The 22,096-nt window shown below is 43.8% G+C and overlaps 1 protein-coding gene across 10 annotated transcripts in view; it reads left to right on the plus strand.

Moving 5' to 3' along the window:
- Positions 1-22,096, plus strand: part of GULP1 (GULP PTB domain containing engulfment adaptor 1) — a 307,242-nt gene that overhangs the window by 109,533 nt on the left and 175,613 nt on the right. For all 10 annotated transcript variants that reach the window (XM_053284241.1, XM_053284237.1, XM_053284244.1 and 7 more), the window contains exon 2: positions 18,335-18,465. The gene's annotated coding sequence lies outside the window, so the exon portion shown is untranslated. The remainder of the gene's footprint in view (positions 1-18,334; positions 18,466-22,096) is intronic.

The following is a 22,096-nucleotide window of genomic DNA, read 5'->3' on the forward strand; positions in this document are numbered from 1 at the left end:
AGGCGCGGTGGTGGCAGCGGGGCCGGGATGGAGGACAGGAGAGACTGGGGCAGGAGGTGGGGCAGGGGATGGCAGGAGAGACTAGGGCAGGAGTGTATTGTCACACAGATGCTCTGTGTGGGTTCTGCTTGTTCTTGTTCTGCTTGTTCTAATAACAATGGCTGACATACCATGGAGTGGAACACTGATGTTAGGGACCTGCTAGGGCTGCTGCACAATATGAAAGGCAACCCCCATGGTGTTGCAGAGGTGGGAAGTTTTACAATGACCTAAAACAGTGTGCAGGCACTTACACAGCACTGCTTCCACTGGAAACAATGGAGTTGAGGAGGGGAAGCATATTAACCAAATACCTACTTCTGAGCTTATCAAGTAGGTTTCGAGGAGGGTAAATGTGAGTATCCCGGATCAGACTCATTGTTGGCTTATGGAGGTTACCTAAAATTCTATATAATAAAAAACTTATCAAAATATGCTTGAGCAGCATTTTACCCATTGCATATACCACAGACTGCAGCACAGGAATAAAAATAAAGGTGAAAATCAGGTAGTTGTGAAACAGTGGCCAGCTATATCATCCTAAATTTTGCTCTAAAGCCATGGTTTCTTGAAGGAATTTTCCAGTTATATTTTCATGGTGGGCATTGTCTACGAAATTTTGATTGCACTTTATCATTGTTCCACCTAAACAATGACCATATACAGATTCTGTCTTCAAAAGTTTTAGAGCCAACATTTGTTTTCATGTTGCTTCCTGAATTTGCTGGATGCTGTTGTTATGCACTTGAAGGCAGAATGGTTTTATTTCTCATTTGGGGGCAGGTTTCTAAGTGGCAGGTTATTGGCAACCTCTGAATATTCTCACTGTTGTATGATCAATATAGTATTTCATGTGTTTACAGACACCATGCTCATTCACAGGACTGCCAGCAAGGTAGGAGAAGTATCCAGCCTGGTAGGAGAGCCAGGCATCCTCCCAATTGAACGCCATACATTAAGGTAGGATGAAGGGAGCATGATTGCGTGTGAGATGCTAGCAGGTGTCTGCCCTACCCAGATTCTGTCCTCCGGATTTTATTGAGGTAGGGGTGAAAGTTGTCCTAATCAGCTGCTGCCTCACATTACAATTGCACTCCCATCCTCCTTCCTTAATGCTTAGACTTCTCCCAACTGCTGACTAGGAGTATGCCATGCTTTCTGACCCAGACTGGCACATTTCCTACTCTGCCAGTGATCATGTGAATGAACCTATCATTGTGTAATTTGCAGCTTGATTTATTTTTCTTTGAAATACTTAGAAATGGAAACTTCGTCCATTTGTAACTTATTTCTTATCCTTATAAAGCATCATTTCATATGAAAATTTGAAAGCACAAACAAGAATGGAGCAGTTTTTGGTAAACTTCAGTATTTCTCTTGCAGCTAAAACTAAGGCTTCAAGAGGTTTAAAACCTTACTTTGCCAGCTCATTAACAGTGTTCCAAAACATGACTATCAGCATCAGATAGATACTTGGGCTGGAATATCCTGGTCCCTTCATTCTCTTGCTTCAGCCTTACTATTATATGTTGACCAAATGCAACATATAATAGTATGTATTGTGGTTTAAGATCTTTATTTTCTGCTTTTTAAAAAAGGTTCTCAGTGTGGGTAGCAAGCAAGAGGAACAAGAAGATGGTTCGATGTCCCCAAAGAGCTCACAGTCTTACATACCCACACCACCACCAGCAACCATCACTGAAGAGATGCTGTGGTGGAGTGAATAGTGGGGGTGAAACCGCCCAGAGACGAAAGTTTGGGTGGTATATAGGTTTGATGAATGAATGGCTGGCTGAATGGATGGATGGATGAATGAATGAATGAATGTATGAATAGGGACTGTTGCTCTCCCACTTGCTAAACATAGCTTTTGAGGTCATTCACTCTATCCGACACAGGTTTGGGAGCTGTGTGTGCTCCCAGTTTTTGGCAGTGTGGATGCAAACTAAGTAGGAGGAGGGAGAAGTGATTGTGTGGAATCAAGGTAGGTAGCTTTTACTTCTCCCTTGGTTCCAGTCACTAATCCCTCCTCCTACCTAGTTGTTTTCACTCACACTACTGAAAATTGGGAGCACACACAGCTCCCAAACCTGTGTAGGACACAATTTTCAGTTGTGTGAATGACATCTTTAAGTTGTTTATTTGTCCAGTTAGCAGTGGTTAAATTGTTTGTGCAAAAGCCCCGTAGGGAAGCTTCCTCCCTTTACCTTGCATTCCAGATCTTGCTATCCAGATTCTGCTGGACAGCTCCCTTGCTAGTCCAGGTTTCCTGGACTAGTTCCAAATCTTGCTAATCGGTTCCTGTTAGATAGTTCCCTGGCTGATCCTGGGTGGTAGTTTGGAGCTGATCCCTCGCTGATCCTCAGTGGTAGCTTGGGGCGTTTATCCTCAGAATTATTTGGCAGAGGAGAACCAGGCAAAGCAGGTGCCACTTTCTTGAGTATGGGAGATCCTGTTAGATAGTTCCCTTGGCCTCATGCCTAAGACTCACGTTTGCCACTTACGACCTATAGTCATTTTTGTAAACTCCTTTGGAAACCTTGGCATAAAAATGGAGTAATTAAAAGAAAAGGCTGACATCAACAGCGGTTAGCTTCATACTTTTAGTTTTCAAGGGAATTGGGTTTACATGTACCTATATTTCTCCTCTAGTGCAGTAAATGAGTTATTAGGATTAATGATAGGCAAGTTCTACCCAATTCATTTCAGAATAACCCACTTCAGATTAGTTCATTTGGGGCTGATTCTAATAGGGCATGAACAAGGGTGTAGCTGTAACTAAACAGGGTGGGGGGATGTCCCTGAGGGAGGGGGGAGGGCTGCTGACTAGGTGACAGTTTGCTCTTTGCTCTTCACTGATGAGGTTGTTTGAATATATGAGACTATTTTAATAGGTACAATATATATGTTAAAAATGTTTCTGAACCAGAAGATTGCATGTGCACATGTGTCTGTGTGAAAGTATCTTCATCTGTGGGGGATGTGTGATATTATTTGCATAAGAGTGAGGGAAAGGGCGTGCTGAGAATGTTTTGGTTTTCACCATGTCCTTATAGTTCTTCTGTAGCAAAGACATGTGTGGAGGGGAGAAGATAGTGGGGGCCCATCTTCACTTCTTGTCCCAGGGCCCAATCCAGCTTTGCTATGCCACTGGGCTTGAATTAACTTGCTTTGTCTTGGCCCCATTGCAAGCTTTCATATTCCTGATGATGTCACTGGATCCATAACAAGACTTGGAGGCCTCACCATCTCTGCTTTCCCAGACTTATTTTCTCAGGTATAAATACTAGATGTCAGGGTTCTGCTTCCACTCCAAGGAATGTGATGCTCGGGATGATGCTCGGGGACTCACTTTTCCCAGGGAGGAGGCATCAACCCTGCCTCTGCCTCACAGACTTATTGTCGTTAATTAATTATTGTCCATAATTGTTGGGGGTAGGGGGCAGTCAGATGCTCCTGGAGCAAGGGAGACAGCTGCATTGGTGCAATGCAGGTCTCCCTTGCTCCAGGAGCATCTGACTGCCCCCTCCCCCCAACAATTATGGAGACAACACCGATCAGACGCAGGGTAGTCTTGTGCGACCTGGGGCAGCTCTCGCAATATCTCCTCCTGAAATCTTGTGAGATGCAGGATTCTCACAAGAGGTGCCCTATGTGTCAGGGTCTATTTATACCTGGACTGGCCTATGGAGAGGGGCCAGTCCAGGAGGAGAGCTGCCGAGAGCAGGAGCCCAGGACTACCTGGAGCAGCAACTGAGCAGAGCAGCCTGTGAGGCTAACAGGGTGCTCAAGGGGCAATGCTGCAATCCAGGGGCCAGAGCTTTGAGGCCAGCAGAGCCTGGGGCAGACAGCAGCCCCAAGCCTGAGAATAGAAGTCTGCTTTTGCCTGGTCAGCTGAGTAGCACATCCTACTGGCTGCATTTCAGGCTCCGGTTTCCCACTCCCCGGCTTCTAGCTCTGACCTCTGATCCCAGGAATCTCGAGCTGGAGAGCTTCACCCTCCTGACCAGGATTTGTGTGTGGCTGCTGTCTCTGACACCCAATGAGGATGTGGGCCTAGGCCTCTTGGTGAAGTCCAGCGTTCTTTCCATTACACCACATTACATCCCAATGTGGGAGGGGAAATGTATAAGCTACAAATAATTTCAGGTTGCTAAACAGCCAGTTTCATGTTGCACTGTTGCTTTATCAAGAACAGCACTGTCATAATGATGAAATGGTGTAAGATATGTACAGCCACTTCTCCACAAGGATGAAATCCTATTTGATATCTCCAAGATATACACCATTAAATAAATGGTGAAGGGTTACGTAGACATGATGGAAACAAATGAGATTGATGTGTATGATTAATGAAAGTGACTGTTATTTAGTTCGGTGGAATAAGCAGGTATTGACATTTTAAAAAATAATTATGCTACAAGATGCCCTGGGGACTGTGGAACATCTTAAATTACACCATAAAATGCCATTTCAGGGCACTATAGCATGGGGTGTTCTGTTTGTGGAATGTTGTTTTTCTTTATATTACTAAACAAGTCCATTAATAAATAAGGTGAAGTAAAATAAATAGGGACTCAAATGTTTTGCCTGCTTATTCTCCCACCCCCACGAAAATTGTATTTTAAGAACAGTATGAACTTTAAAGGTCTTATTGATGAAATGCTGGTGAAGGGATGTTTGGAGCCATTATAGGATACCGGCTGGCAGATCCTTACATACATTTATGTGAGTATTAAGGGAAATCATTTAAAAAACCTATAGTTGGTAGCAATTATAGAATGTCATGGAGAACCATAGGTACAGGTACTTGAAGGCTGGAGTAATGGGATTACCTCAATTCAGCATGAGTGCTCAAGGGAGAAAAAATAATTCTTCTAGTAAGTTTCAGTTGCCTCTAAATAAACTAATTAGAATCTATCACACAAAGAGGCTGTTCTTACGAGCAGCCTAGCCCAGATCCAGGCTAGGCTGCTTGTGTGGAGCGCCCAGATCTGTGTGGATCCTAGCACTCCCACCGAGCCTAATCCCACTCCCAAGCCCACCTCTAAGCCGAGGTTAAGGAAGCAAGCACTCCCTTAACCTGGCTGGCAGGCTTGTGTGTCTCCTTGGGCTCTACAGAACCTGAGGAGAGACAGAGATGGGTGCCTAGAATGCCTATATGATGGGGTTCCCATCAATGCATTGCACAAATGGTGTGGTGCATTGTAGGATCTCTAGAGGCTGGGATGCATAGTCTTGGCCTCCAGAGCTCTGCACTGCGTGGTGCAGCGCAGATTGTCTGGGAATGCGGTCCACGTTCCCAGCAGACATCTTGTGATTGTCTGGGGGGGAAGGTAAGTTGGAACAGCCTTCCACCCATGCCCCCTCCCCACACACCCTCCTGGTCCTGTGAATGGCCCCACAGAAGTGAGTTCTAAAACATGACTCGCCAATACTTCCTATGAGTGACAAGTAAGGATTCAAAAATGAGACCTAGCTTGAAAAAAAGTGCTTTAGATATGTGCTTAACCTGTGCACAGTTAACACTTTTGGAAACAAAGTTAGATTTTTTTCCTTCAGCAAAAACTTCGTTAGTTACTCATCTAATTTGCATATATGGAAACAATGGAAAATGAATGACTGACATCATTACTACCAAAGCATCCATGCTTTAGGATGTAGTGAGAACACGCACACTACTCCATTGGATTTTGATTTATGAGTGCAATTGCACAATAATGTAGAGAGCTAATATTTCAGGGCCCTTTTCTGTCGTCTGGAAGTGGTCTTTAGGAACAGAACCACATTCCCGTTTCTGGTTCTATAGAGCACTTCTGGAGTGCAGGAGAGTGCTCCAAAATGTTAACGCCCTTGCCCAATTGCACTCACAATCCATGAACACGGCGGAGCAGTGCATAGGTTCTGACTGTGTGCCCGTGGCTGATTGAAGTGAAACAGTGATTAAATGAGCCCCTGGTGGCACAGTGGTAAAACTGCCGCCCTGTAACCAGAAGGTTACAAGTTCGATCCTGACCAGGGGCTCAAGGTTGACTCAGCCTTCCATCCTTCCGAGGTCGGTAAAATGAGTACCCAGAATGTTGGGGGCAATATGCTAAATCATTGTAAACCGCTTAGAGAGCTCCGGCTATAGAGCAGTATATAAATGTAAGTGCTATTGCTATTGCTATTGCTAAACAGGATGCTGGACTAGATGGGCCCTGGGCCTGATCCAGCAGGGCTGTTCATAGGTTCTTATGTTCACTAGTGTCCCTTCTAAGGTGCGTATGCACACCCGTTTTTTGTTGTCCGCTCAGTCAGTTTTAGATCCCACTCAGATTGAATCAGGAAGGTCCCACTCTAAATGCATGTTGACACACACTGCCTTGATACTGTTGCCCAGAACAAAACTTATTCTGCACACAGATTTAAAAAAACCCCCAGAGAGAACACTGATGTTCACCCTCTTTTGATCTCTTCTTGGATGAATCTGGAAATTTGTATCCTTCCCCTCAAAATCAGAACTCAGACCATTTGCCAAAGGAATAGAAGGTAGCTTGAAAAAACTCCCCACCCCTTCCGCACCAAACTCCCTGTTAGCCTTTACTAGTCTTGGCAACAGTGGGAGAAGAAGCAGGACAATATGAGAAGCAGCAGAGGTGCCTCATGGGGAGGAGGGAGACTTTGTTATCCCCCACTGTAGCGCGCCAAGAGAAAAGTTGTTAGTGCTACCATGCAGAGATTGGAACACCTTTTTCTTCCCCATCTGTCATTGCTCTGACATGCTGCTACAGCTTCTCCCACTGCTGAAACCAGTGAAGGAAGGGTGGCCTGATGTGGAGTCTGCCAGGGAGGAAATAGAGAACTTATCTGTGCTTTGTAAAAACAAAAACTCTTGCGGATCAGGAGATTTATCCCTTCTTTGGGGGGACCTTTCTAAGCCCTAATCAATCATTCAGAGGACTTGGTCTACATCTCTATTTAAAAATACTATTTTTTAAAACTCTATTTAAAAATGTGTAAATATACATCGTTAAATCATTTTCATTAGTTTGTTTTTACAGGTGTTGGTGCTTCTTCAGCACAATTCCCCTTCATGCCATCAGTTGTTTCTTCCTGGATGAATAAAATGAATCCTCTCATTTCATCAGGGATCACAAAACGAATGGATGACATCATGACACTTGTTGTTAGTAGTGGTGTTGGTGTTGGTGGTGTTGGATAATAGTATCATCACCACCACCACTTCTATACCACTTTCTAGTCAGAAAGTTCATGAAGCAATTTACATAGCAAAAAGAATAAGAACTTGCTTCCTTGTCTCAAAAGGGCTCACAGTTTAAGAAGAAATATAAGGAAACACTAGCAACAGCCACTGAAAGTAACCACTATGTTGGGTTGTGTAGGGCAGTTCCCCCTATTAAACATAAGAGCCATCACTTTAAAAGATGCCTTTTTTCCTAAATCGCAGTTGAGGTGTGCACAAAACTGGAAAACCCGATTCAGTTCAAGCAGAACCAGACTCAAACCAAACTGGATCCGGTCTGGTTCTGTTCACACTAGAGTCAGGCTTGATCTGACTCTAGTCTGAACTGGTTTGGGCTCAGCTGGTGGAGGGACTTTTTAAAAGGAAAAAAATAGCAGACTTACTGCCATTGCTAGGCTCAGGGAGGTGCTGTCATGGCCACGGAGGGTGTGTGTCTCCTGATGTCCCCCCTCCCCTGCTGGCCTTCCCCATTATGGGCTGTTCTTGGCCTGTTATGGGGCTCATGACGGTGACCATTTTGGAGGTCACTGTGCATGCCCAATGGCCATCTGTGTCACCTGGGTCATGACCTGGCCATGCAGATGGCCGTTGGGTATGCGTGGCAGTCTCCAAAATGGCCACCGCCACCACAGAAAGGCCCATAATGGGGCAAAAATGGCCCGAAACAGGCCAAATGTAACAGGCCAAAAATGACTGGGAGGAGGCTGGAGAGGGGACATCAGGAGACACACACACCCCAGAGCTGTGACAGCACCCTTGGAGCCCAGCAATGGCGGTAAGTCTGCCATTTTTAATTTTTTTAAAAACCAAACTGGCTCCGGGCCAGTCTGCCAGGTTCAGCTTGACTTCAAGCCAAACCAGGTCCGGTCTGGATTAAGGGCAAGCCCTCGAGCCAGGCCAGTTCAAGTGCGAGCCAGCTCAACCTTGAGCCAGCTCGCACATTCCGAAATAAGAGTTATATAAACCACCATAAAATTTGATCGTTTGTCACTAAAACAGTTTAATTGTATCAACAAATGTTTTTGCAAGGAAGACTGAAAAACATTAGGAAAGGGCAGGCATCTTTTCAGCACAGCAAAAGATGTAACCAAACATGATAAATTTTCATTGAACCCTAGAAAATATTATTTGTTCCTACTGTGTGTTCCACAGCCACCTAATGGCACAGTGGGGAAATGCTTGACTAACAAGGAGAAGGTTGCTGGTTCGAATCCCTGTTGGTACTATATTGGGCAGCAGTGATATAGGAAGATGGAAGGCATCATCTCATACTGCGCGGAAGGAGGCAATGGAAAACCCCTCCTTTATTCTACCAAAAGGGAAACACATGGCTTTGTGGGCGCCAGGAGTCGAAATTGACTTGACGGCACACTTTACCTTTATTGTACATTGAGTTCCATGTTTCTTCCTTGAGTGTAACTCTCCTTCCATTAATAGAAACCAGGATTAGGATCCAACCCACTCACCTCAATGTGCATAAAATTAAAGAGACTTTACCATTCACATTTAAAAACTACATCTCTGCCAAATTTGCATACAGCTCTGAGAACAAAAATAATAAGAAAAGAATGTAAAAAGAAAAGAAAGGTATGTGTCTTTGGATTTGGATAAAAGCTTTGCAACTTGCAGAATAGTTTCCCAGCACCATCAATATAGCTTACCAGTATTCTGCATTCAACATTGTCCTGAATTGATGGCACGAACTGAAGAGCAATATGTCATCCTCCAAGAGCCATATTGCAGTATTTGATTTAACTAGAAATGTACCAAAGGTTCAGTTTCAAACTTGTCTTTGTATTACAAAAATATGAAATCATTTGAGTCTTACTGCAACAAAACTGATTACATGTATTGTTTATATTCTGTAAATGCAGGACCTTTTTACCTAGAATATCTTAAACATATTTGAACAGGGAAAGTAAACTTGCTTGAATAGAGAGCTGTGGTGTGCCTTAAAATCTGATTAGATTCGTGTTAAACTCCAGAATATTAAAATGGTATTCAAGCAACTAAAACTTATCAAAGGAAATGCATTGGGGAGCAATGTTCAGCTTTACCTTTAAAAAATAACTAAGGGATCACCAACTACTTTATTATTATAACAGAAGGCGATATTGAGCCCTCATTGTTTATGATCTAGAACAGGCTTCCCCAAACTGCGGCCCTCCAGATGTTGCTGAACTACAACTCCCAGCATCCCTAGACACAATTTTATGTGGCTGGGTATGCTGGGAGTTGTAGTTCAGCAACATCTGGAGGGCCGCAGTTTGAGGAAGCCTGATCTAGAATCTAGCACAACATCTGGGATTTGTACCTCCATTCCTCTATTCCACCCAGATAATTAGCCATTAAGGTTCTCTGCCTTCACCAACCCACAAGGATTTAGCTTTCTTTGTCCTGCTTGCCTGTATCTTGGCTTTCTTGATCTTCTTGCAGAATTCTTCCCCTTTCTGCATCCTGATTTCCCTCCCTGCAACTCTTTTTTCTTTTTTTATTCACAGCTCAGTATCTTCTCTAGGGCTGTGTTACTGTTTCAGCATTTGGTATTGATTACAGAATGTAGTTTCCTGGTAATCGTCTTCTTTTTTTTAAAAGACCAATTTCTAGCCCTTAACCTTAAGGTAGTGAAGATATGACTAAAACTATGCAAACAATGCCGGGTGAAATCTCAGAAACCAGAGGCATTGTTGAAAAAAGATTTCCAGCCATCAGGGGATGGGGTTTCAGTGGATATGGAAGAATAATCCCTTTATTTCCACTTTACTTCCCCATCTACTCAGATATCCACAGAGTATTTAGAATACCCTTAGTTTCCCAGATATCTCCTGTGCATGCAGGATTTAGATTTTCTCCTAGAAAAAAATGGTTTATTGCATTACTGCAGTGAATGAATGTACCATATTACTGGGTGTCTCACAATTTCTATTCTATTTTCTTGTTTTGTCTTGATATGTGAGCACATGTTAAATTCGAGAAATGGAGATGAGCAAAGTTAAATCTTCACCCATGCTAAGTAGGCAAGAGAAAACTTTTAAAGGGGTGAGTCTCTTATATTTAGAAGGGGAGAGAAACTGTTCCTGTTAATTATAGGATAATGTCCCTCCAGTGGTTGTTTCTAGGGATGTGCGAACTGGCTCAAAGTCGAGCCAGTTTGCCATCAAACCAGGCCAGCTCAAGGGTTCACCCTCGAGCTGGACTGGGCCCAGTTTGGCTCGATCTCGATCTTCTAGAGCCAGTGACCACTTCTGCCTTCAGGGCCAAGCCAGTCCAGAAAAACTGGGAAAGCAAAGGAAAGGGGAGAGGAAAGAAATGGAAAAAGGGGAAAGGTTTGAAGAGAAAAAAAGAAGAAAGGCAGAAAGGCTGATGGCTTTGTCCTTTACCTCACGTTGGTAACCACATTACCTCCCAAGCACCTGGACCCACAAGAACTGGGGAAGCTTGATCTCTAGCCAACCCTCCCCCCAGGATGGTTAGGAGTGAGTCTGGGGCTTGAAAGGTTAAATGAATGAATGAATGAATGGTGGGGGGGGGGGAACTCACCGCTGTGCCTGTGGTAATTTCGCCACCTCTGGGGGGTGCTTCCACAGCTGTGTGGGTGTCTCTCAAGCTTCCCCTTCCCCCACCAGCCTGCTCCGGTCTTATCTGAGCTGGTTCATCCCATTTTCAGGCAATGCACATGCACAGTGGCCTTCCAAATAGCCACCGCGAGCCGGGAGAGGGCTGGAAAGGCTTGAAAATGGGCTGAACTGGCCTGGAAAAAACTTGGGGAGGATGGTGGGGGAAGGGGGAAGCTTCAGAGACACACCCCCATGGCAGCACCCCCTGGAGGTAGCAAAATTACCATGGGGCCAGCAGTGAGTTATGGCAGTGCCCACCTTGGCAGTGCCCACCTCCTGTCTATGGACAAGTTCTCTTGTAGGTGTGCCAAGGATGATATTGCTCCTGCACTTCTTTGCACACTTGCAGCAGCAGCTCTTGCGCACACAAGCAGTCTGCGTGTGCCCTTTGAGTTCTTTGAAGAGCAGATTGGAAAGGGGTGGTGTCTCCCCAGAGGATATAAAGAGCTGGAGAATGCTCTCTGTTCAGTTGGGGGTTGTGGGGGACATGGATTTTCAGTTCTTTGCACAGCTGAGAGCACAGAAAAATGAGCCTATAAGCTTTTGAACTTGGGGACTATCAGGTCTCCACCCGAGCCCACCCCAAATTCAAGGATGTGTTTTTATTTTATTTTATTTTTCACTGCTTGGATGTTCAAGGTAAGTATTAGCCCCCCCTTTTTTTAAATTTTGGTTGGACTTTATTTTACACTGCCACCATATGATAAGGTTTTTTACCCTGCCCTTAGTGAATACTGTATATCCTCTTAGTGACGTAGCCTTGCAAGCACAAGATAGGTATAAGTGGAGCAGTGGGGAAATGCTTGACAAACAAGCAAAAGGCTGCCAGTTTGAATCCCCGCTGGTATATTTCCTAGACGATGGGAAATGCCTATATCAGGCAGCAGCGATATAGGAAGATGTTGAAAGGCATCATCTCATATTGCACAGGAGATGGCAATGGTAAGCCCCTCCTGTATTCTACCAAAGAAAACCACAGGGCTCTGTGGGCGCCAGGAGTTGAAATCGACTCTACGGTACACTTTACCTTTACCTTACGTATGAAGAAACAAAGTAGGAATTGTAAAACACCTAAGAAGTTTTTTATTGATTTAAAATTATAACAGAATCTCTGCTAATCAGGGCACATAAAATTCATTACAATGTTGCTATTTTGTTCATTTGTGAAACACAGTACTGACTGTGCTGACCTTCTTGTCACATATAGTCCTTAAGTTTGCTAAATGGTCTAGCATAGGTGTATATTATCTTATTTGTGAAACTTGGTGCTGAAACCCAGACTTTCCAAACCCAGAGTACTGCCCCAGTTCACCACCAGTCTCCTACAGTCTCTGACCAATAAATCCCCAAGATTTCCTATAAAACACCCCGAACAACTCCCTTGCTCAGTCTCATACAGGAGCTCTCAAAGTGAGCTCTTTCTTCTTCCCCTACAACTCCCTATCTAACCGACACTCCCCGCTTCCCAATTGAAACCACCTGTCATTCACATTTTTGAAAAAAGATAGTTCTGAACATTCCATGCATTGTTTCTATGACAACCTTTGCTTTCCTACCCTCTAAAGTCCTCTGTTTGTGGACATCTTCTTACAGGGACCTATGGCATGCCCTTCAGGGAGGGCCCTCATGCCCCCCTTTGGAAAGGGCCCTCATGCCCCACTCTTGCCCCCCTTTGTCTACTGAATCTCTCAATGCCTTGCTGAGCTTGTAACTTTGGGGCAGATGGTGTGAGTTAAGGGACCACCTTCTGAACAAAGACCATAGCATCTTGCTGCCTCCACAGTGTACAAGTCTCTGCCCTGTAGGTGTGTCAGAAGCCCAACCACCACCACCCCCACACCAAGCAGGCACAGCACTTATCTGGTTTCCCACCTTTGGATAGGGAAGAAAACACAGGCAGCAAGCCCAATGGGGAAGTTTGCAGTTGCAGCAGTTAGCTTACCATCCACTTTTTATGGGGGGCAGCCCCCCATGTGTAAGAAAGCATTTGAAGAACCTCTAGACTTCCCCTCCTTTGTGTGGGTTACAACCACATACCCCTCCCCATGGGGAAGCAAGCACATGAAGCTCTTCACAAGTTTATTTCCTCTGCATGCTTCCTTCCCAACATACCCAATGGGGAAGTGAGCAATTTCAGCCATTACCATGTTTCTTCCCTTGAATGCTGGATACAGCCACACTTCCCTCAATGGGTAATTAGCCAGTTGCAGCACTTCCCCATAAACCGCACACCACATCCCATACTGATATTTGATATCAATGATATTTCTGATACGCACTGTTGTATCACTCCTCCAAAGGCATTTGTGCCTGATGTGGGAAAATAACCTAATTGTGACCTCACCCCTCTCCCCTTACCCTCCTAAATCCCCACTTTGAAGTGTTAATAAAAGACTTGATAGTCAATGGGCCAGGAAAGGAAAGCAATAGTTATTTGACAGCCTGTGTTTATCAATAAAACCTGAATACTTTATCGAGGGTAAGATTGACAACAGCTCATCTGAAACTTCCTGTACCAAACCATGCTTTTTCTCCGCCTCCATTGCGTCTGCTCAGTGCAGACGAACAGAGCTGTTTCATGTGGTAAAAACCTTGCTCCACACATCCCCCCAGACAATGGGGGAGGAGTCATCTACAGCTCTTTGTGATTGGTTTGCCTGTTGCTTTGCAGATAAAGTCGCTTGCATCTGTGCTGACCTGGACTCCAGAGTTTTGGCAGTTCCGGCAGACGTGCCTCTGGTACCATCTGGTCCCGTTGTGTTTGATTCTTTTCAGTTGGTGCGGCCTGAGGATGTGGACAAGATCCTGGGCAGTGTGCGGGCGACTTCGTGCGCTCTTGACCCTTGCCCTTCATGGCTAATAAAAGCTGCCAGGGAGGGGACGGGCAGATGGTTGGAGGTGATCGTTAATGCTTCATTAAGGGAGGGCAGGATGCCATCGTGCCTTAAGGAGGCGGTGGTAAGACCTCTATTAAAAAAGCCCTCCCTTGATCCTTCCAACCTGGACAACTATAGACCTGTGTCTAACCTTCCCTTTCTGGGCAAGGTGATGGAGCGTTTGGTGGCGTCCCAGCTGCAGTGGGTCTTGGATGATGTGGATTATCTGGACCCTTTTCAATCTGGCTTCCGCCCCGGGTATGGGACTGAGACTGCCTTGGTCGCTCTGGTGGATGACCTACGCTGGGAATTAGACAGGGGGAGTGCGTCCCTGTTGGTTCTGCTGGACCTCTCGGCGGCGTTCGATACCATCGACCATGGTATCCTTCTGGGCCGCCTCTCGAGTATGGGAATCGGAGGCACTGCGTTGCAGTGGTTCCAGTCCTTTCTTGGGGGGAGGGTCCAGAAGGTGGTGCTGGGGGACTACTGCTCGGCCCCGTGGCCGTTGGCCTGTGGGGTCCCGCAGGGATCGGTCTTGTCCCCCATGCTGTTTAACATTTACATGAAGCTGCTGGGAGAGGTCATCCGGGGACTTGGACTGAGTTGTCAGCAATATGCGGATGACACTCAGCTCTGTCTCTCCTTGTCATCTGATCCTAGGGAGGCGGTGGATGTCCTGAATCGGGGGCTGGAGGCCGTGATGGGTTGGATGTGGGCTAACAAACTGAAATTGAATCTGGATAAGATGGAGGTACTGTTGGTCAGTAGGAGAGCTAATCAGGATGAGGCGATTCTACTGGTTCTGGATGGGGTTGCACTCCCCTTGAAGGAGCAAGTACGCAGCTTGGGGGTACTACTGGACCCGGCTCTGTTTTTGGAAGCTCAGGTGGAGGTGGTGGCCAGGGGTGCCTTTGCACGGCTTCGGCTGGTGCGCCAGCTGCGTCCCTTTCTCGAGAAGGCAGATCTGGCCACGGTTACCCACGCCTTAGTCACGCCGTGGCTGGATTACTGTAATGCGCTCTACGTGGGCCTGCCCTTGAAGAATATCCAGAAACTGCAGCTAGTGCAAAACGTGGCAGCGAGGGTTTTATCCGGAGCTGCCCGTTGGGAACATATCACCCCCATTTTGAAAGAGCTGCACTGGCTGCCGGTTCGTTTCCGGGTCCAATTCAAGGTGCTGGTTTTGACCTTTAAAGCCCTAAACGGTTTGGGCCTGGGGTATTTGAGGGACCGCCTGCTCCCAAGGGTTGCTGCCCACCTGACAAGGACATCTGAGGGGGCCCTGCTCCGGGTGCCGACAATGAAGGAGGCCAGGCTGTCGTGCACTCGGGACAGGGCCTTCTCTGTTGCTGCTCCTAGATTCTGGAATGCTCTCCCAGTGGCCATTCGTTCCTCGGACTCCATCACGGCTTTTAGAAAGCTTGTAAAGACTTGGCTTTTTACCCAGGCTTTTACATAATTTTACTGCGGCTTTTGTGTGTTTTTATCTGTTGTATTGTTTTTATGGCTGTTTTTATATGTTTTTAGCTTGATGTTTTTTATGGCTTTTGTATTGTATGTTTTAATTTTTGTAAACTGCCTTGGGGTTGTGTTTTTAATGAAAGGCAGTATAGAAATGTAAAAATAAATAAAATAAATTATAAAATGGGGAGCAGGAGACAAGGACTAGAATGTGGAGCCATTTGTGATGATAGGACTGGAGGGTGAGAGAACAACAACATTTTCTGGAATCAGAGACCAGGAGGATGGCATCGAAGATGGTATAATTAGATCCCTAAGGAAGGGAGGGCTGACTCCCCTGAATCATCAAAGGCTAGGAGGAATATAAAACCCTGAGGTCCAGTCCAGATCATCAGAGGGCAGGTCCAGAAGGCACATCTTTACTGCAATGATGCAGCATTTCTTGCATCCCAGCATCATGCACCACATCTTTTCTTCAAACCCCAACATCCTCAGTCAATGGGATAAACCATGAACTGGGCAGTCAATGTTTTCCCTGCCCCTTTTGGTAACAAACATCCCCCCTCCTCTCCCCATTTCCCTTCTTCCCTTCTCACCTCTCCTTTGTTAGATAGACTTGCTTTAGAAGGATTAGCCTTTGCTTACCAGGAGCCAACATTCATTGCAATTCTTGAAATATTTCCTCAAGCAAAGCTACAAAAGACATCCCTGGTCTGATTCCTTGTGTCTCCTCACACACCCAGTGGCTGAGCCCTCCCTAATTTTGATAGCTTAAGGGTGCATTTGCACATTGGAGGGATCTCTTGGACTATGACTTAATGGCACACTGGTATATTGGTATTCTGGTACATTGGTGAAGTCTCTCAAACCAAAAAGTCCTACAGTACATAACACAAGTGACATGGGATACAGGTGCAACATAGGTGTGGATGGAAACCTGCCACATGAAAATAAAGCCATGCACAAGCCCCTATTCTTATGATGGAAGGATGGTGGGACTGAGGGCAATTGAGATGTGTGTGGTCAGAAATGCATTCAGTTGTTTGTGTCATAAGGCTTAATGTGTTTGTGAACAAAGCACTGCAGTGATGAATTGTTGGGGACCTTTTCTGCTGTCTCTGTCTTGTCCTCTTATCCTTTTTTTTGCTGAGGAATACGCAAGATCCAGAACACTCAGGGGAAAGTGGGCTTTCGGTGGTTCTGTCCTGGTTCTGTCCCTTCTAACTTGGCAAAGAGGCACCTTTTAATGTGGTGGTTCTCTTTATTTAGTAGGGGGAGAGGAACTGGCCCATCCACCCCCAGCACAGTACCTCCAGTGACTGTTGCTGGTGTGTATCTCATGTTTCTTTTTAGATTGTGAGCCCTTTGGGACAGGGATCCATTTTATTTATTTATTATTTCGCTGTGTAAACTGCCCTGAGACATTTTTGGAAGGGCAGTATAGAAATCAAATGAATGAATGAATGAATGAATGAATAAATAAATAAATAAATAAAGCATGAACTCTAGGGACATGGCACCCCTGTTCCAAGCAGCAGCAGGAGTGAGGAGATAGCAGAGGATGGAACAACTGCTTTGAGAGGCAGTCAGTGAGAAAAGCGGCCACCCTAGAATTGATGCATTTCTGGTCTGCCTCTCTATGTTTGTGGGAGGAGTTTGTGCACAAAACCCAGGTTATAGTGGCAGCAGAATTTGGATGACACAATGGTGCCTTCAAACCTCAGGTTTCAGCAGTGAAACATGCAACAAGCTGAGGGTTCAAATTCTGGTTGAATTTGAAGCAAAAACAGAGCTGCAGTTGGATGACAAAACCACAGCTACATGCATTCAGACGATCACAAACTCCCACTTTTGGCACGTTTACCTCTGGTTTGGCATTATGTCCAAACGGAGCCTTTGTGTCAGAACAGGATTCTCCACAGCATCCTCAAAGTGCCTATATAACTTCTTGCCTTTCTCCATGACTAGCTAAAGCAGACTATATCATACAACATAAATAGAAACTATGTATTTTGCTTAACTGGTGTAACTTATGAACCAACGGAACTTGAATTATCTTAGTTCTCAGCCCTGTGGGACAGGGGTTTAGCACAGAGTACACACAGCTCTGCTCTTTTCTAGAGCTCTTCACTGATAATAGTAAAGCACATAGAAGGAATTAGTATTCTGGCCTGGCCTCATAAATGTCCTGTACTGTTTTTTTCTGTGATACTTCTACCCACTTTAGATGGAAAACAGAATTATTTTTCCAGTAATTTCCTATCAACTGATTAATGTAGATTTAAGCATTATGTGTAAAGTCCCATTACTGTCCCTGTTTCTAAACTCCTACTAGGGAACTGTAGCATAAATGAAAAATAAGCCACTGTAATTTGCACTAATCACTTAACATAATATTAGATTGAATATCATAATTTTATGTCATCACAGTGTATCTTTCTATGTTCAGAAGTAGTATGAAAACATCTAAAATGCTGTTGCTTTGCTATTCCCCACCCCACCCCTCCCAGACTTACCAAAAAATGTTTCCTTGAAATGCTCCTTTTCGCTTGATTTTAAATATACGATTCTGTAAAAACTTATTTGCTTGTTCAACAGTATCAACTTTTTAATGGCAAATAGCATAGTCAAGGCATGGATGTATTTGCAATCAAAATGACAAAGATAAAGCTTGTATTTTAAAAACTTCAATTACTCTATTCCTTATCCATCTTTCAAAAAAAAATTAAAAAAGAATGAGGGCTTAGCCCATTGTACTCTCTTCCTAACAAAGCTCATATGAGTGGATCACCAAAAAGTAGTGCAAAAAAATGTCCTTTTGTGCTATTGTTCTATGAGATATTGGATAGGAAGCTCTGAGAGAGAGAGAGAGAGAGAGAGAGAGAGAGAGAGAAAGGTCCACTAAAAGGATGTATTAAGTATTGCAAGCTATCTCTTCTGACTTCCAGTGTGAGAAGGTATTCTGATCCAACTGAAAGCAATTAATACTGCCTAACATCTTCAGTCTCAAGAGGAAAGGATAACAATAAAAATAAGCTATCTGCTCTGGTGGCATGCTAGCTTTGTGACTGACTTTTCTCATTTGATTCTTTCAGCACATCCAACACTTGAAGCTGGAGAATAGAAAACAGCAGCATGAGGTCAAACACATCGACAAATGAGTGATTTGCTTCCCATAAAAACAAGCAACTACTCTGACCCCTGGTGAAAATTTGGGCTCATAACGGTAAGAGCTTAGTTTAATCATTTGATTTAGTTTAACCTATGTTTTAATGTGTACAATGGAACTGCTGCACAGTAGCAGACTTGGAAATTATCTCATGGTGGCAGTTTTAAAATTGATTATTATGGCCTGAATATTGGACTCAGACTAGGGAGACCCACATTAAAACCTTCATTTAGCCATGAAACTCACTGGGTCATCATGGCTCAGTCATTCTCTCCGAGCCTAACCCTACCCCACCGGTTATGAGGATACATAGAGGAGAAACTGTGTATGCTTCCCTGAGCTCCTTGGTGGAAGGACAAGTTAAAATTGTAATAAAATAAATAAAAGTTAACAAAAATATATTCCTGGCTTGCAGGCAGAATAGTTACTCAAATCGACTTTTCTCCAACTGCTTTATATGTGAATACGCATAATTTTATATCTCATTCCTTGATTACTGATAGTTGAATGTGTGAAGTATTCTTTTGAAAGTACTGTACTTGAAGGGATGTTGGAAAAGAAAGCTTCAGGGCTGGATTTATTATGATTGTTTCAAAAGTGTAGTACAGGAGAACCATGTTATATGCGGATTCTATAGCCATGGTTTCGCATATTCACAGGTGTCTAATTGACACCCAGTTTCATTATCCATGGATACAAAAGGGTTAAAACTCACGTATCTGTAGTTCCTAGAGGGCCGGAAGTGACCATGGAGGTCATCTTCAATGACCATTTTGTTCACCATTTTGTCATTTGTGTCTCATATCAGCCTCCCCTTTTTAAAATCCACAATTCTGGGGATAACCTGGGGCATTGGGGGCGGTTATTGCTGGATGCCAGGAGACCCGTGGGGCACGGTAGGGCATTTTATTTGTCACATTTCAGTGGGTTTTTGTGTTTGTGTTGGGGTAGTTTTTTCTGAGTCTGAGAATCTAACCCCTGCATCCCCATAGACTCTAATATTTATATACCACTTTTCAATAAAAGTTTCTAAAGCAATTTACATCGAGAAATGATAGATAGATAGATAGATAGATAGATAGATAGATAGATAGATAGATAGATGATAGACTAAAATAAAATAAAATAAAATAATAAATGGATCCCTGTCCCCAAAGGGCTCACAATCTAAAAAGAAACACAAGATGGACACTAGCAACAGTCACTGGAGGGATGCTGTGCTGGGGGTGGATAGGGCCAGTTTCTCTCCCCCTGCTAAATAAAGGGAATCACCACATTAAAAAGGTGCCTCTTTGCCCAGTTGAATGATGAACATGCAGGTGTCCTATACTGATCACATATGGATGGTTAATATTCTTGACTTTGTTGGAGAATTTAAATTACTACCTATGTAAAGCTTTGAAAGTTTTTCTTTTTCTTTTTGGAAAATGTTACTGATTGCACTATATGAGCAACTTGGATGTTTTCACATAGCCTTCATGGTAGATGCATGTATCTCAAAAATTCAAATTTTGGACAATTTCCTCTTTATTTCAGATATTATATTATTAACTCATTACCTTGGGTGCAGATAATGCAGGCCATAGGGTGTTTTTTTTTCTTTTCTTTTCAAAACTAGTTTATGGAACCAACGTTATGGTATTGGGAACAAATTTGTAGCCATCTTATATATTTCCTCTTTGCTCATTTTTGAACTGTCAGAGGAAAATCTCATATTCCACAATTCATAAATGATGATATAATTTTCTTATAACTGCTATCAATAAATTGACAGTAATAACCTTTTTTTTAAATGGTAGTTTATCAATAGCACTTTCCCCCCTCAAAAGAGGTGTTACTTATTTTTATCTATTTATTTTTATATGTATATCCTTCTGTTCCTCCCTGGAACCCAGTGCAGTGCACATGGTTATGATTTATCCTCACAACAACCCTGTGAGGTAGGTTAGATTGAGAGTTAAGTATCTAATCCAGAGTCACCAAGTGAGTTACATGACTGAATGAACTTTTTGATCTGCCTGGCTGCAGTCTAACCCTCTAACCACTACACTGCACTGGCTCTCTGTGGAATGGTAGTTCAGTGGAAGAGCATCTGCTTTGCATGGAGAAGGTCCCAGGTTCATCCAGCTAGGGCTGGAAATGATTCCTGCATGAAACCTTGGAAAAGGCACTGCCAGTCTGTGTAGACAATACTAAGCTAGGTGGACCAATAGTCCTACCCACAGCTCCATGAGGGATCAGAATATTAGTACTTTTAGGGCAAACTATAGCCTTCCTGCAGGTGTTGGAGTACAACTGCCACCATCCTTGGCTATTGAACAGAGTAAATGGGATGATGGGAGTTGTAATCCAGTAGCTGGAGGACTGCAGTTTTGAGACCTCTGTTCTAGCGCCATCCCATGTGGAAATGTGTCCCAAATGTGCCTCCCCCCACCTCTCTGGCTCAGGAGGACCAGTCATTCCTCTCAGCAAAGGTGAATTTAGTGAGGTGATGGTAATGAGAGAATGCCACACCAGAATGCTAGCAGTCCTACCAAGTGCCATCCCGGCAGTTTATGCAGGATGGCAGCCAGCTTTTCAGCCGTTACTATCTCAGTTGTCTCTGGAAAAACTCTTGGCTGCATTCACCAGTCCTCTAGCAGCCCACTCCTCATCCCAGGGGCCAACCTTCCCTAAGCCCTATTCAGATATTATGCTATATGAGTATATAGATGTCTGTACACTCTTACATGTATTTGTGTGAACACCTATGTTCATTCTAAAAGTGAACCTGGGTGTGGGCTACGCAAATGCATGGTACAGATAGGAAGTGGTCTGCTGTACCTGTTTTCAGCATAATGTGTGAATAAGTGTACCTGTGTACAGATCTGTACTCTGTACAATCATTGTATGAGTGTTGAATATAATGTATGAATAGGACTAATTCAGAGTCCCCTCTAAGGCTTGACTATTAACCTCTGTTTTTCTTCCAATTACATTCTTAAATTACTGGAATCTCTATGGGAAATAAAAGTCTTTCTATTGAAGCTGCAACAACAAATTGGACTGGCAAGGGGATGCTCTGCAATCATAACTTTTAATGGTCTTCATTATGGGGAGAATCTTTGGTTATACACTGTTGAAGATAGTTTTCTTGTAAAGAAAAAGTCTGCTTCAGATAACTCAACTCAACTTGGTATGGCCATAGCTATAAATTTACATAACTGGAGTCTTTTATTTTGGACCTTTATACTTTTCTGTGCTGTACACTGGAAATGTTTTCCGGTCAAAAGCCCATCTGAACAGACTGTTTTTCTGATCTAAACTGCAGTTGTTTTATAATAAAGTTTTTACTTCCTAGTATTTTGGTGTCAGCTTGAGCTTCTTCAGCCATTTTTATTTTAGTGTTCCTGTCTGATACAGGGCTTTTTACTAACAGCTCAGTTCTGAAAATGTATGGATTAGAGTTCAAATATTATGTCATTCTAGATTTTGGAAACATTGGTGCACAGTCTTAGTGATACCGACCATGGCAGAAGGTCTTTAAATAACCAGGCCCTATATATTCTGAAATATGTTGTTCAGATGGAAAACGTGATTCCATGTCAGTTTATTTTTTAAAAAATGTACATCTGGACTTCAGAACAAATGCACTTGTATCATACGTCAACTCAGAGAAAGGCTAGAGTTCTTTTTCTGTTCCTTTGTT

Source organism: Hemicordylus capensis, chromosome 1, assembly GCF_027244095.1.
Source record: "Hemicordylus capensis ecotype Gifberg chromosome 1, rHemCap1.1.pri, whole genome shotgun sequence".
Lineage (NCBI taxonomy): Eukaryota > Metazoa > Chordata > Lepidosauria > Squamata > Cordylidae > Hemicordylus > Hemicordylus capensis.